Genomic DNA, 17,161 nt, shown 5'->3' with positions numbered 1-17,161 from the left:
CCAACACGCATGATGATAGACACAGGAGCGATAGTAAAGGTTATGCCAATCTCAACATTCAAGAAACTGACCACATGCCCCTGACTACAATGGAAGACAGTACGGCTATTCGAATACAGGTGCACGAAAGCATTACCAGTGAACAGGTCATTCAAGCCCAACCTAACATACAACAGAAAAACATTTGACACCCTCATCTATGTAGTAGATGCAGGAATCAAGACGTTGCTCAGCTGCAAAACTGCTGAACAGCTGAACATCATACACTTTGCATTCAGTATCCAGAACCTAAAAATTGAATGATTATTTGAGAAATATTTCAAACTGTTACAAGGGATCGGGTGCCTTAGGAACCGCACAGATACACTTCACATAGACCCCACAGTGGAACCCAGCACAGCACAATACTGAAGGGTACACTTCCACGCGAGAGAGGCAGTGGAATCCGAACTGAGGAAGCTGGAGGATCTCCACATCACTGAAAAAAACTCTGTTTCTACACCGTGGGCATCCCCAATGGTGGTCACAACAAAACTGTAACAGCTGAATGCTGTAAGAATATTCATAGACATGAGGCTGCTGAACGTTGCAATAGGCCAGGAATTACATGTCACGTCAACAATAGACAAGCTGATCGTAGACCTAACAGGAGCAAACATATTCAGAAAACTTGACTCGCTATCAGGTTATCATCAGATCAAAATAGCCAAGGAGACCCACTATCTAACCAGGTTCTCCTCCCATCTAGAGCTCAGGACATATCACCTGTTGAACTTCGAGATATCGTCGGCCTCTGAGGTGTTCCAGAATGAAATAAGGAACGTGCTCCAAGACCTGCCGGGATCAACCAACATCAGTGATGACATCCTTGCATATGGAAAATCCTCACAGGACACACACATGCCTAGCAGGGGCAATGCAATGTTTCGAGGAGTCAGGCCTGACACTCCACATGGAGAAAAGTGAATTTGGGAGGAGCGAACTAGCATTCCTTGTATATGTGTACAATGTCAATGCAGTGTCAGCAGATCCGGCCAAGTGGCAGGTGGCAGACGTCAAAGGCGCAGACCCTCCAACCTCCAATTCGAAAAAGAAACATCCAAGGTATGGCTACATATTGTGGCCATTTCATCCCAGACCTAGCAACGGTGGCAGCTACCTTGAGACACCAGACATAGGTGTCTCATGGGTATGGAGAAAAAAACAAGAAGAGGCATTCCAAACGATAAAAGACTCCCTTCTGAACTGAACAACCATGGCAGAACTGCTGGTGGAAACTAGCCTGTAGGTCTAGGTGCAGTCCTAACAGAGGTGGACAAAAAAGAAACAAAACACCCCATCACGTTTGCCAGCAGGGCTCTCATCAAAACAGAAAATAACTATGCCCATATCATAAAAAAAAAGCTCTGGCAATTCTATGGGGGTACAGACACTTCATGTATAACTCATTTGACACCCACTCAAAGTATACACAGACCACAAACCGCTGGTGTTAAAATGTAAAGGATCAGCTCCATACCCCCCAGCCAGACTAGAACAATAGATGCTACAACTGCAGCCGTTCAATATAGAGGTAATATACAGAGCCATGGCAGACAACCTGGCAGACTATCTGTTATGGCACCAGCATCCAGCCACGCCATCAGAATATGCAACCACCCAAGAAACTGATTAACCTGTCTGTCATGTAATTGTGTGTGCCTGACCAAAAAAAATAATGCTACAAGAAATTGTAGCTGAAATAACAAATGACACCTGCTTACAGCTTGCAAAAGCTGTAATAGCATCAGAGGACTGGAAGAACTTCCTGACAGCCATAACACGTTGTACAGCATCAGTCCAAGAAATGCTACAAGGCATGTTAGGCATCAGATACAAACTGTTGATATCCCATGGAGGCCTAATATTAAAAGGCCACCAGATGTGTCTACCAGCAAACTTGAGTATTTCTCAATTCCAGGGTCTGGTAGGGTCTTGCGCAGCTTGCCAGTCTTCCAAATGACAATAATCACCCGAGCCAATTGCCAAACCACTCCGCAGCCAGAAGAGATGGGAAGCGATCAGTATAGATGTTTGCACTATTGCTAATGAGACATACCTGCTTGTGGCAGCCGATGAATTTAGTCGCTACCCCGAGGTGAGCCAGTGAAGTCCACCAATGCTCAGTCATTCATAACAGCACTTGAGAAAATGTTTACAGTCCATGGAATACCAAGCAAAGTGAAAAATGATAATGGGCCATCCTTCAAATGAAGAGAACTTCAAGGGTTTCTTGAGCACCTGACCATACACCACCACCGATCATGCTGTGTCGCAAGTGAACAGAGATGCTAAAGGATTTATGGCATCGCTAAATGAAGTCATGAGAATAAGAAAGGACCAAAAGAAGATATTTAGCGGTTCTTCAGGGCATGTTGACAGACGCGCACTCCTAGACACAGATTAGCCCAGCCGCTATGATGTTTGGGGTACCGATACAGGTGGGCCTGCCTCTCCATCATAACTCGACTGTTCTGGAGGTTAACCATGATCAAGTAGAAAGAACAAGGCAAGCTTCCAATGAGAAGGAAAGCATCACCAAATGAGCGCACCACCATGACCTGAGCACTGGGGATACCATACTAGTTAAGAACAAGTCACCCCCAAGAAAAATATACTTTCCTATGAATCTTGTCCGTGGACTATAATTTAGAATGCAAACGGGATGGTAATCTCAGCACGCTTTTGAAAATGTTTTATTCTTGCACTGCAGCGCGTGTGTGCCCTCTCCCCCTCACTTTGTCCTGGTTGCTTCCTTGTTTGTTTGCCCTTCCTTCCCTCCCACGCACCATGCTACCATTGGTTGGAAGACCCTTTAAATTGGCCACCCACGCCACCCACTGCCATGGCAGCCCCCTGGGCCAAGGACCCGAGGCTAAGGACATCTCCAGTGGTGTCTGTCGGTGTCTGCCGTGGTAACACGTAGCCTTCAGCTGTCGATCTACCCTGACAGATCAGATAAGTCGAATCTGGGTGTATTTTATTGTGCTGTGCTCAAAACCGTAACCTGTTTCCCCCTTGTGGGAAAGTCAATTCACAGTGTTCTTGAAGTCCAGTAACTGTGGTATTGTTTATTGTTCTCTCTCGGCTCCCACCTAGACCTCCCCGCAAGGTGTGTCATTCACTGTTGGCAGTTACTTGTTCCCTTCCTGTGTCTTCCTATGTTCTGACCTCGGGGCCCCTCCTCCTACTCCCCCTGCGCATTCTGAGTTGTGTGCCACAGGGCTGTGCATCTCTCTCTCTTTTCTCACCCCCTTCTCCTCCACCTACCTCCTTCGCACCCCTTATGGTGCTCTCTGTCTCTCCCATCTTCTCTAACTGCTGCTCTATCTCTTACCCTATCCCTCTCACTAAGCCTGGAAGGAAGAAGTTCAAGAGGGACATCCTTGTCGCCAACCCAGGCCTCCCTATCGCTGATACCTACACCAGTGCTTCATGCAGACAGACACTCACTGACATCTTCTTTGTGTCCCCCTCTAGACCTATGACCCTTCATATGGTCTCTGTTCTCTCTCCATTCTCCTCCTCTCCCATTAACAGTGGTACTAGGTGGGAGGTCTTCTTGGCCCCTTCCACTTCTCTAAGACCATCATTAATGTCTAACTGAATGGCACTGTCTTGGTTCAGGGAACTCTGCCCAATCTTCTCCTTTTTGATAGGTGTTTCCTGCATCTTATCAACTTCCTACTTTCTCCTGCTACTCCTTCTGCCACCTCTATGGCACTCTCATCTTCCTCCTCTGCCCACCCTTGGGCCCCTCTACCACCTCTGCATTGTGTACCTCAAGCCTGTACCTCTCCACGGAAGTCTTTCAAATATTATCACATACTCACATCGCTACTCTCAACTCCAGTTCTTCTGTCAAACATTCCTACAACATCTGTCACCTCCTTGAAGAACTAAACCTAGATGTCCTTGCTCTCACCGAGTCATAGTTTACGGCCAGTGATGTCACAGATTTTGACACTCTCCTCCCTGTGGGCTACAAGATCCTCTCTGAACCTAGAACCAACCTTCCTAGAGGTGGAATAGTCCTGATCTTTCCAGAGTGGGTCCCACCCTATGTCATCCCTATGCAGGCCTACTGTTCCTTTGAATGTGTGGTCTGCAGGCTCTCTATCTCTCGTGGCATCTCTCTAACTGTGGCCACAATCTTCAGGCCACCTGGCCAGGTCGCCCTCTTCAACTCTGAATGGCTGACCTCTCCTCCTCTCCCCTTGAATCTATTTCTCAACTTCTCCTCCTTGAAGATCTCAACATCCACCTGGATGCTTCTAATCCCTCATCTGGGCATTTCCACAACCTCTGCGACACTCCCTCTCTTTCCATTCTGCCCTCTGACCCGACACACTCTGCCGGACCTCTCTCATCACTCCTCTCTCTTGGACTGAATACTTTCCACTCTGCTCTCATCTGAAACTCTCTATCCCTCAGGCTAAGCCCCCCTCCAGCACTGCCGCCTACATTCTCAGTCATTCAGCTCATGAAGAGTTGTCAGTGGATTCCTTTTGGCTCTACATTCTCTGATCCTCCAACTCCCACGGCTGACTCATACCCTGACGCAGTCCTTTCTAATCTGCATCATTCTATTTCCAACACCCTGGATATCCTTGCCCCTGTCATGAGAATCCGGCTGAAGCCTACCTCCAAGTGCAACTCATGGTATAATTCAGACCGTGCTACCCTGAAACCCAAGTGCAGGGTGGCTGAGTGGAGGCTCATCCTCTGAAAAACTGGCCTGCCGTCTGCTCCAAAGGCAGCTATGTCTATCCTGTCCAGGAAGAGTGCACACATTCAAGCCCACATCTCTGCAGCCTCTAAAAACACTGCTGAACTCTTTAAAATCTGCACTGAATTGACCAATCCTGTTGCCGCCTCTACCTCCCTCTGTACGGGTCTGGCCTCTCACTTCTCTGCTAAAATACAGGACATCCTGTCCTCGATCTTCTCTTCCTCTCCCTCTTCCTCTCTCTGACCTCCTTTGGCCATCTCTCCCTTCTCCATTCTCCTCTTTCCCTATAACAACACCTGACAAGGTTTCTGGACAAGTCCCATCAATGAAAATTTTGTCCAAACAGGTGGTCCCCTGTGTTATGGACTCACTGGAGTCTATACGCATGCCGGTCTCCCAGCCCAATGATACGCTGAAGACAGCGGGTAAAGCACAACCTTCTTTATTCTATAACAGGCGGCAACTGCCGCAACGTTCCCCGGGTCCCTCCCCTTCCTGGGACGTCACGTCCTGGACATCTCCTGTGGGACCGCAACTGCGGCCCGCCCACATAACGATGTGGACGCTCTAACATCTCCCCTCTTTTTAACATGCGAGTCCCTCTTCATGTGGTTCACCCCATTTCCTCTATGAGGCGGAGTGGTTTCATGCGGCTCCTTTGGGGGCGTCTCATTTTGCTCGGCGTTGCCTTCTCCGTCGCCTGTGTCAAGTTGTTCACCTCGCTTTCCGACTCTTCTCCGTCTCCGTGGTATAATTCTTCTCTGCATCTTTCCTCTTCACAGTCACTGTCTATTTCCCGCCATTCATTTTGGTGGGGCTTGACCTGTTTGAAGTGTGAGCTATTTGGGTTACTGAGGAGCTATCACTTCTCTGGGCTGTCACCATAGTGCCTTTCTTGTGTGTCACCACCAGTGGGGTGGATGCATATGTGGCGTCTTCTTTCCGATTCTTGGGTTGTCTGAACCATACCTCGTCTCCTGGTTGCATCAGGTTCTCGCGTGCTCTTCTCTTCCTGTCAGTGCATTCTTTTGTTTTTGTCTTGCTCGCCTCATCATTGGTCCTCGCTCTTTGTTCCAGGTCTGTCGGTTCTTGTGCTCTGGGGTCCTCTGGTAGCCTCGTGGTGATCGGCCTCCGGAATAGCAGGTCTGCGGGACACACTCCTGTTGTGCTGTGAGGCGTGTGTCGATAATCTCTGAGCAGTTAATTGAGTGCCTGTTCGAATGGTTTGTTTTGGATGTGTGCAATTTGTAATGTCCTCTTGATGCTAGCCATGAATCTTTCGACCATGCCATTTGCTTGTGGCCAGCGAGGAGTTATCCGCGATGCTGGAACCCCATGTAGTTGGCAAATCTTTGAAACTCGTGGCTTATGAATGCGGGGCCGTTGTCCGATTTTATGACCTTGGGGATGCCATATGCTGATAGCATCCGATCGAGGACGGGTATGACACTTGCTGTGGCGCTGCTGTCTACAATTTGGGCATCCGGGTACCGTGAGTGTTCGTCCATGAGTACAACCACTTGTGTGCCATTGCTCATCGGTCCGAATTGGTCTACGGCGAGCTCCTCCCACACTTTGTTCAGCAGCCGTGATGTTTGTAAGGGATTCGGTAGAGGGGGTGGGGCTACCTGTGCACAGATGTGGCAGCCTCCCACGATAGTTTCTACTATGTGGTCAAGTTGTGGGAACCACACTTTTTGGCGGAGAAGGTGTTTCGTGGCAGCTGTCCCCCGGTGCCCCTCATGGGCTAGGTGTACTGTTCTTTCCCGGAGAGTTCTTGGAATCACAACTTTGCATCCTTTTAGTAGTATATTGTTCTCCATTATAGTTAGCTCCTCTCGAATTTGGTCGAACCACTTGACGTCTTCTCGTGTCGTGTCAGTTTCTGTTCTTGCCTGTTGTCTCATGAGAGTTTTCTTGTTCGTTTGTAAGCAGTGCCTTACAATCCTGAGGGCGGGGTCCACCTCTGACTGTACCGATAGTTCTGCCCACCCGACTGGCACTGGTTGCAGGTGGTGTATGACATAGTTTATGTACGCGTCTGCAATCCATGGTTGCGACGCAGTTGAGGTTGACAGGTGGCGAGAGAGATAATCCGCCGGGTTTTCATCCTTCCCTGGGCGATGTATTATGGTGAACTTGTAGTCTTGTAACCATAGGCCCCATCTTGCGATCCTTGGCGGCATCCTGGCCTTGGGGTTTCCGTAGATGGTGATCAGTCACGATTGTGAATCCTTTGTCTAGAAAATGTGGCCGAAGAATCGCAGTGATTCCTTCGAGAATTCACATTTGGCTTTGTTTAGTGTCAGTCCCAATTCCTCCAGTGCTTGGCACACTTTGTGCAGTGCTATGTCTTGTTCTTCTTGCATTTTGCTGTACACTAGGACATCGTCCGAGAAGTTCAAACAGTTTGGAACGTGTCGAATAACTTTGTGTATCTCCTCTTGGAATATTTCAGCGGCAGAGGAGATACCGAAACTAAGTCTTCTATATTGGAAAAGGCCAAGGTGTGTTACGAATGTGGTGATATATCGTGATTCAGGCGCAATTTCAATTTGGTGATAGCCTTTTGTCAAGTCATGTTTTGAGAAGTATCTTGCTCCGTGGAGGAGGTGTATCATGTCCGTGATTCTGGGTGCCTGGTGCCTCTCTCTCTCAATTGTGACATTGGCTCTGCACATGTCAACACATAATCATGTGGACCCGTCCGGGGACTTTTTTGGTACAGGAATGATGGGCGACACCCAGGGAGTGGGTCCTGAGACGGGTTCAATCACCTTCATTTTGATCAGCTTATTGAGTTCTTCTTCCACTTGCGTTTGGATATTGAACGGAATTCCTCGGTAGGGTTTGGCCACAGGTTTGACAAGGGGGTTTATGTGAAGGTGGACTTTTCTGTTTTTGAGTTTTCCCAGTCCTGCAAATAATTTCGGGAAGGATTGTTCAATCGCTTTAGGCTTGGCAAAATATTTGTGCGCCATCAGTCGGTACAAGATGTGTACCAGTCCCATGTCCACTGCTGTTCTGAAACTCAGTATGCACCCGCTGTTGGCCTCGGTTTTCAGAATGTGTAGCGGGATCTTCGCTGTGTGCTGTTTGTGCGTGCACCAGGCTGTGATTGTGCCTTTGCATGGCAAAGGAGTGGTGGAACCATACGGGTAAATGTCCACAGCCGCTTTCTTGATCTTTGGTTGTGGTGAAAGTGCTGCATATGCTTGTTCATTGATGATGTTGACCGTGGCTCCGGTATCTATCAGGAACTGAAGTGGAGTATTGTTCACCTGTAGGGTTAGTATGGGGCTGTGTTGGGTGGCCGCTGTGTTGTCTTGTATGGCCCATACATAACCTTTCTTTCTTTGATCGTCCTCTGACGATTGGGTGTCGCTGCTGGCGGGGGATCGTGTCTCTGTGTTTCGTACAAATCGTCTTCTGCGAGACCGTCTGGTGTCTTTAGACGAGCGACGATCTTCCTTTGTATAGTGGTTTTTCCGGTCAGCGTCTTCTCGTCTGGTGAATTTCCGGTCACTTTCTCTTCTGGATTTGGGGGAGCCCTGGCGGAGGTACCTGCGCCTGTCATGGTTTCGGGATTTGCTGGGCCCGTGTGTCGGGGTGTTTTTGCACATGGCTCTGTAGTGATCCAGTCCCCCGCACGTGGCGCATTTCTGTCCCATGGCAGGGCACTCCCCCACATGGGGGTATTCGTTTCCGCATTTGTAGCAGGTGGCCTCGGGACGTTTTTCACCTTGGGGAGGAAGTGAGTGGAGTTTGTTGACTGTGCCATTGTTTTCTCCATGTTGTTGTAGGGATACCCTTTCTAGGTTGTCTAGTTGGGAATCTACTACGGCTTCCATGCGGGCCAGTGCTAGAATTTCCTCCAGGGATCTTTGCTTTTGTAGGAGTTGTTTTCAGAATGGTTGGGAGAGAAAGCCAGCTATCACCTGCGATCTGAGGGCCTCTTCATTGGAGTATCTATGGAACTCACAGTGTTTCAGTTTAATGCGCAGGCGCATTATGAAATTGTCGAAGGACTCTCCCTTTTCTTGTCTTGCTGGTGGAAGATGTGACGTTCATAGTCGACATTTGTATGGGGAGTAAAATAGTCTGACAGTTTGGAATGTAGTTCTGCATACGTGACGGTGTCCACGTTGAGTAGCTCGCCTGCAATGTCTCTGACGGCCGGCCCTACTGTCATGAATGTGTATTATTTAGTCTGGCATCGTCTGTTAGCCCTATGGCACCCGTGTAGAACTTGAAGTCTCTGAGCCATATAGTCCAACGGGGTCCTAGGTTTGATGTATCTCTTATTTCAAACGGGTGTGGCACGTGCATGACTTCAGACGCACCGCCTTCGCTTTGTGCGGGCTGGTTGTTGCCTTGTGTGGCATCCGCCCGTCCTGACGATGCGTCGGCTGTTGCTGTTGCCCCTGAAGATGAAGCTAGGACGCTCCCTGTATCCGACATGTTTGGCTGGTGTGCTGAGGTGGTCGTTGCGTCTTGAAATGGAGCATAAACCTCTCTTTATGGCGTGGGCCGAGTTTGTGTTGATATCCTCCCAGATCTATGGGGTTTTGGTTTGGCCTCCTGTTTCCCGGGCCACGTGGCGTGTGTTACTCGTGCTTTATTCTTAGCATGAGCATGATTAAACAGGGCATGGGCGGCTCTTACCCGCGTGTTGGGCTTTTGTTCATTCCCGTTGTCTTGCTGGTCCTCTGTGCTGCGCACGTGCCTCATGCGCGTCGGGCCTTGCCGTGCGAATCGCGCATGCTTCCGGCTCTTCAGGCCTTGCCGTGAGATTCGCACGCACTTCAGGCACATCGGGCCTTGCCGCAAACTTCTCCCTTCGCACTGGGTAGAGTGAGCGAATCTCTGTGTCCTCGCCCTCCACGACACGTGTTTGGTGCGTGTGCTGGGATCCGTCGGGAAAAGAAATGCGAGGAAGCGCTTCTCGCTGTATGGGGCAAGCGTGTCTTGTCTGTGCTTCTCCCCGTGGTCGCGTGCCCCGCGGCTCCATTCTGCGCTTCTGTCGCAGGATGCCGCTTGTGCACCTACCGTGTCCTGAGGTGCGCCGATGCGCTATACTGCTCGGCTGCAGGCCTCAGTCCGGTGCGCGTGGGTCGCGTGTCCACTCGTCGCCATTGTTATGGACTCACTGGAGTCTATACGCATGCCAGTCTCCCAGCCCAATGATACGCTGGAGACAGCGGGTAAAGCACAACCTTCTTTATTCTTTAACAGGTGGCAACTGCCGCAACGTTCCCCGGGTCCCTCCCCTTCCTGAGACGTCACGTCCTGGACATCTCCTGTGGGACCGCAACTGTGGCCCGCCCACATAACGATGTGGACGCTCTAACACCCTGCTCCTCCAGACCCATCAAGGACCATATTGACACCCTGCTCCAGCCTTGAACAATTCCTATAATCACTCTTTCGTCACTGAAACTTTCCCCTCTCCCATTATGCACTCCTTTGTGGACCCCCTCCTCATGGAAGCCATCTGCTGATCCTACCTTCCTGGCAAACTACTGCCAAATCTCCACCAATACTTTCCTGGGCAAACTGTGGGAAAAGCTAGCCATCTCTCAGCTCACTATCCACACTGAATCTGTTGCTTATCTCCTTGACCATTAGTCTGGCTTCAGAGCTGCCAGAGGCATGAAGACCGTTCTCTTGAACACCCATGATGATATGATGCTATCCGAAAATGAGGATTTGTGTGCCTCCAATGATCCCAGGCTTAATGTCAGCAAAACAGAGATTCTTCTCATTGGGAGCCCTGCCCCTGCCCCTGCTTCCCCCCTCTCACCCTCACCAGCTGCCTTGGGCCCTCTTCCATCGCCTTTCTGCGAGGCAAAGAATAGTTGTGTTATCTTCGACTACACTCTCTCTTTCTCTCCTCATATTTCGAGCAAAGCCAAGAAGCACGACTACCAGCTTCACATCCTCAAAGGGACTAGTCCCTTTCTCACTTTCCTCCAGAAGCTCACTATCTCCAGAGCCCTGGTTCTCTCAAGGCTGGACTACTGCAACAGCCTTTTTCTCAATCTGCCGTCCTCCACTTTCTGCCCTCTGCAACTAATCCAGCACAGGACTGAAAGACTTATCCTTGGCCTCAAACCCAGCGACCATGGCTCTCCAGCCATGAAATCTCTCCACTGGCTCCTGGTGGCTGCAAGGATCAAGTTCAAGACCCTTTGAATTGTCCACATGGCTTTCTGGGGTTCATGGCACTAAATCCAGTGCTCTCTTCCGAAATACCTTCCTTCTCGAGCCCTTCACACAGCTACCGCCAACTCTCTAAGGGTTAGATGCTTTTCCAGGCAGAGAGTGAGGGTATTTCTCTCTCCTCTGCAGGTGCCTATCTCTGGAATGGCTCCCCTGCCCCTCTCAAACTTGAGCCGGACAACCTGAGGTTCCAGAAGCAGCTCAAAACTCTCCTCTTCTGCTTTCCCTCTCTCCCTCCCCTGCTGACCTATCTGTTTGCTGTATCGACTGGTTGCTTGGCTACCTTTAGAGTCGCACTGGGTACCAGGCTCTTTCTTGATCAGTCCCCCTTGCACTGCCTCTGGGCCTACCACACGCTTAGGGGCTGTAACTCTAACCCTACAGTCCCTTGTGCTCCTTGCACTACCCAGAGCTGCGCTGCCCTGGCTGCACTTACTCATAGCATTGCTGCCCTGTTTTCCCCTCCCCTCGCCCTTGCACTTCCCCCACTCCCTTTCCCCATGCACTTCTCGTTCTCGCACTTGCACAATCTTAATGGCACAAGGCCCAGTAAGATTGTTTGTCTTGTACTCCCTCTGTCTTCCCTCCCTTGTCTTGTCATGCCTAGAAACACTTGTGTACAGGCTTGTTAGAAAGGACTTATCATATCATATTATAACCTGAGAAAAGTAGATGGTGACTCCGAATGCATTTAATGATAAAGGAGGAATCCTGCTTGGCCTCTTGGATCTCTATGTGATCTATGGTGACAGCGAGAAAGGACTAACTAGTCCCCGGTGTCCTAGCAATGACTACGCTAGGTTTCTCGTACATGAAAGCCACTAGTGGCTGCCGCACACAGCCACGAGAAACTGCCTGCAGACCTCGCACACTGGGCATCTCTCCCCGTGCAGGTCCCTTCATTCCTGACCATGGTAAAATCGGACTGCAACAATCACTCCTTGTATTCAGATTGGGCCATGTACAACAATAATACAGTGGACATGCATTATTTCAGCACACAGACATGCGTGGTTGGTATGCGTGGTTGGTATGCGTGATTGGTGGTATTTTGGTGAGCATAATTCCTTTGTTTTATTTGTGGCCCCAATATCCAGAACCCCTTATTTTTGTTTAGATTTTTTGTGTAATCACTAGAGAGACCTCAGGCTTGCATTTCAGGAACACCATATTTTCATGTTTAGTGTGCCACCATGGGCAATTTCTCTCTTTCTTATCTACGGCAGCGAGCTATCATGTGGTATTTTTCACTATCTTATGTACAATAGTGAACTATGTCCCGGGCCTCCCTTTCTGCCGACTCATAGACCTCCGGCAGACTACAACACACACAGTTAGTTATAATTGCTCATACTGAATTACATTGTGCACACAGCTGCAGCCAAATCTTATGTTTAGCTACCTTGAAAATGACAATTGCACTGTCTAAACATCTCCCCACATCATCAGCACTGTATTGGTAAATATAAAACACACCACCTGTCTGCTTTCAGATATTTTTGTGTATTATAAAAGTTGCATTTAAACACAATCTCACTCTTTACAGAAATAAATGAAATAGCACAGTAACAGCATTATCTGTGATACACTGAAAAGAGAGTGGCAGAGACAAGAACTCAATTTGCAACATTAAACACGTGGGTAAAGCACAGGAATCTCCTTTCCTACACTGACTGAATATTCTCATACACACTCAGCCCCCACACCTCAGCGAGATAATTAACAGGCTTATTCAGCATGTAACTTCTTTGGCTGTTCGCCTTCTGAAGGGTTTCACCCAGCAAGGACAAGCATCTGCTGTCACTCGAACTGGGACTTGTTGACTGGAAAAGCCAGTCTCTGCAACCAAGTTGAATCTGCTTTTGGAATCAGGCATCCCCAGCTGTCAACCCAGTCCTTCCTCGAGCTGTGTCAAGATGTCTCTGCCTTTCTTCCCCAAATTCTGCAGCAAAGCCCTAGTCACGGTCTCTAACATGATGCTTGATGTGACGTGCTCCAATCAGAATCAATCATGTTCTATCCTCCTACTTTTAACAATGGTTCTTCTTGTACAGTTGCAACTGTAACAAGCTGATTTCCTGCTTATTCGAAGTCTTTGCTTCCTGCAATTACTGTGGACAGAGCACAGAAATGCAAAGAAAAATAACTTGAATGTGTGTTTAAAACTGATTTTCAGAGTTTGCCTCTTTTTGCAGTGTAGACACATTCTTTTATTAATGAGTTATAATTATTAGCCTTGTTAGTGAGATTAGTTTGTTAATTACCAAATGTGTCTTTTGCAACATAGGCATTTCAGGTGAGAAATTGTGTGCATTTTGAAGGTACAGATGTGTGCTTTTAACTGTGAAAAATGTATTTACATTTTATATGTAAAAATCGTTTTTGACTGAATAACCTGCCCTTACTTATATGTCCATGTTACACTGGCAACACATAGCTTGAAACAACTGCATCATAGCAATGTACCAAACCCATGCAATGGTGCCACATAAAAATGCTCAATAACACATGTCTTGCTGTACCACATTATATCAATGCACCAAACCCATGCAGTGGTGCTGCACTTCAAAAAAAAAAAAAAATGCTATACATTGATCCTGTGCAGTGGTGCTGTACTCTGTGCTCCCAAAACACGCTAAACACTCCTACATAGACCCTCCTTTTTTTTTTAATTTGGCTAACCTGAGCCACAATTGGAAAAAATCCAACTTGTTCCTTTCCTTCTTTCAAAAATGTAACAATCCAATACGATTAACATCCTTGTTGTAAAGATGAAAATTGAAAGTCGCTGTTCAATCAATATAATATTAAAATTCATCTGAAATTATCAATTCTTATAAAATGTTCTACATTTGCCTTCCCAATGGAAGTGTCCAGTCCAGTATTTCAATTGTATACTTCAAGTCAATTGAAAATAATAAAATAAAACAACTAACTAAAACAAATAATTAACATAACAGATTAAAACAATTCATTAAAATAGTAAATACATGGAACTCCATATGTAAGGACTCTTGTCTGCCTCTTTCGGTTCATTCGGGTACTCTTTCATCTTGGTACTCTTGGATCCTTCTCTATAGAAGTCATCTTTTCTTTGGCATTCCGGCTATTTTGTCTTCACCTCCACCCGGAGGCAGGCATCTTTTGGTCTTCATCCAGGGGACTCCATATTCCATCGTCTCCCATGACCTCCGGTATAAATAGTTAATGTTCTAAACCAAAATAGAAAAGAAACAGATTAAGTATATAGCACAATACTAACCACCCTTTTGCCAAAAATAAAACATTCTTTTTCTGAAATTAAACACAGGTTAAAAAGAAAATAAGCATACATGAAACAACATTTTAAATTCAATGTATTTTCATTCTGCACACCAACCATGAGCTTCCATTATATTATTTTTTTTACTTTTTATATTATTTATTTATTTACATATATTACAGTGTTTATGTGCCATTATAATAATCAACTTTTTAAGTTCTCTGTCACTGCCTCCTGACTGTACCCAATTATTTTATCTTTGTGTGTTCAAGGGACTTTCTGTTGTATTGTGTGCATCAGTGGGCAGTAGCCTCAGGGCTTTCTGTTTCTACATGTTCAAGCCGCCTTATCGCGTGTCTGGGATGGCATGGCTTGATCTGATTTACATAGACAAACTGCTCTATCGCTGTTTCACCTTCATTCTTCAAAATTTTATACACTACAGGAGAGATCTTATCTATAATTCGAAATGGCCCATGCCAGGCTGCTAAAAATTTTGAATTTTTCTGTTTACTTTTTCCAAAATGAAACTTGCACACCTGATCCCCTCTCTCACTGATGTTCTTTTATCATAGTATGTCCTAGCACTGTAAGCAGCCCTTTCCAGATTTCTCTGCACAAAAGCAAATACATGTTGCAAATGCTTCCTCAGTTCATCAATGTACTGATGAACTGTGGATGCACTCACAAGTGTCTGCTCATGTGTTTTGTATAGCAGGTGTTGTGGTAACACCATTTTCCTACCTGTCAAGACCTCATAGGGGCTAACACCTGTTGCTTTGGCAGGAATTGATCTGATTGCCATCAAAACCAACGGTAAACATAAATCCCAGCTGGAACCAGCTTCTGCCACAAATTTCTTTAAAATATCCACAACAGACCTATTGCTCCGTTCAATTCCACCTGAAGAGGCTGCCCGATATGCAATATGTAGTTTCCTTTTCACACCCAGTGTTTGCCATACCTTACTCATTAGGGTACTTGTGAAATTGCTTACTCTGTCTGACTCAATTCTTTGTGGCAACCCAAACCTTGAGAACACATGGTTCACCAGCAACGTGGCGGCTGTTTGCGCACTACAATCTGGTGCAGGAATGCATTCAATCCACTTCGACATCAAACATACCACACTTAAAATATAACGGTTTCCCCTGCTCGACCTTTTTAAAGGGCCTACATAGTCTATTTGCAAATCTGACCATGGGAGAGTTAGGCCTCTTTTCATCAATGGTGCTCTATGCATTGGTGAAGCAGGTTTAAATTGGGCGTATACTAGACATCCTCTAGTATATAATTCCACATCTTGGGACATATATGGCCAGTAAGCATAATCTTTTAGTATCTCCAATGTTTTTTGTGAACGCCTCTGGCCTGCAGTTATGGCATCATGTGCATGGTGTAGCATCAGCCCTCTGAATGAAAGGGGTACCACCCACTGTATTTGTCCTGTTATGGACTCTCTAATCATGAGTCCATCTGTAATCTAATTTGTTTTTTCTTCTTTACTAGCACCCTCAACTCTTCTTTTCCCATGCAATCATTTTCTGTTAAAGGGTTTTGTTCAGGATCTATTAAATGATTGTAATAGATTCCCAAAATTCGATCATTCTTTTGTGCCTCAATCAAATCTTGGTCTGGCGTATCATGACTCCATTGTACCGCTGGTTGATCTACCTCCTTTGGTGCTTTAGAACGTGTTACTACATCAATTTGTATTTCACCCAGTAAATCATCAATAGGTAGCAATTCTCCCATCACAGCCCATATTTTAGCCAGGTGGTCTGCCCTATCATTTCCCTCCTTATCCTCTCCTAGTGTTTTTAAATGCCCACACATTTTTTCTCCAGTATATTGTTATATCATTCTCTGACATCAATTTGTCTATGGCTTGTATCATTTTTCCATGTTTAAGTGGCTTTTTGTTGTATGTAATCATTCCTCTTGCTTTCCAGCCAGGTAAATACTCCAAAAAACTATTCCGTGCATAGTCAGAATCAGTCACCAGGACAATTTCACTGAACTTTCTATCAACTGCAGTAGTAATTGCTTTATAAATGGCTGCCGATTCCGCCACTTGACTGCTCCTAGCTCCAATCCTCTTCCCTATACTGGGGACTCCTTCACATTTCAACCAGACATTTCCTATTCCTGACACTAATTGTTTATTACTGTCATTTTCAATGTGAAAAGCACAACCATCCACATATACAGTTGGCAAATCCTTGAATGTTTTTTCATCGAAAGCTTTGTGTGGTGATTGTTCAAATTCCTGCCAATTAGGTTCCACTTCCATTTCATTTTATATTTGTTCAGCTGCACAGTCATGTAAGTCAGCTAACCCTTGAGCAATTGGGCTCTTTTTTTTTTGTCCATATCTCACTTCTACAGGAAAACCTTGTAATGCCAGCGTCCATGAAGTGATTCTGGACTGCGCTAGATTACCTGACCTAATTCTTTTACTCTCTAAAAACTGCAAAGGTTGATGATTCGTTTCAATAATCACCTTATCTCCCTGAACAATGGGGCGGAAATGATGTAGCGCCCACACAGTGGTTAATAGGGCCTTTTCACATTCATTAAATTTCATTTCAACTTGGGAAAATGCCTTACTTGCATAGGCAATTGTTTTGTGATTCAAATCATGTTTTTTTGATAACACTGCTGACATACAATGTTCTGAAAAACCTATTTCTATAAAGAAATCCCTACCTTTTATGGGATATGCTAAACATGGTGCCTTTACCAGACATTCCTTCAGTTTAGCCGCTGCCTCAGACTGCTCTTTTTCCCATTTCCAGGGAGTATTCAGTTTAAGCAGTTTAGTCAATGGTTGAGTGATGTCAGCATAATTTTCAATGAATTTTCTGTTATACCCTGTCATTCTTAACAAACATTTTACTCCTTCA

The sequence above is a fragment of the Ambystoma mexicanum genome, chromosome 4p, assembly GCF_040938575.1.
Source record: "Ambystoma mexicanum isolate Mex_15411 chromosome 4p, UKY_AmexF1_1, whole genome shotgun sequence".
Taxonomy (NCBI): domain Eukaryota; kingdom Metazoa; phylum Chordata; class Amphibia; order Caudata; family Ambystomatidae; genus Ambystoma; species Ambystoma mexicanum.
Note: the sequence above shows the minus strand (reverse complement) of the source record.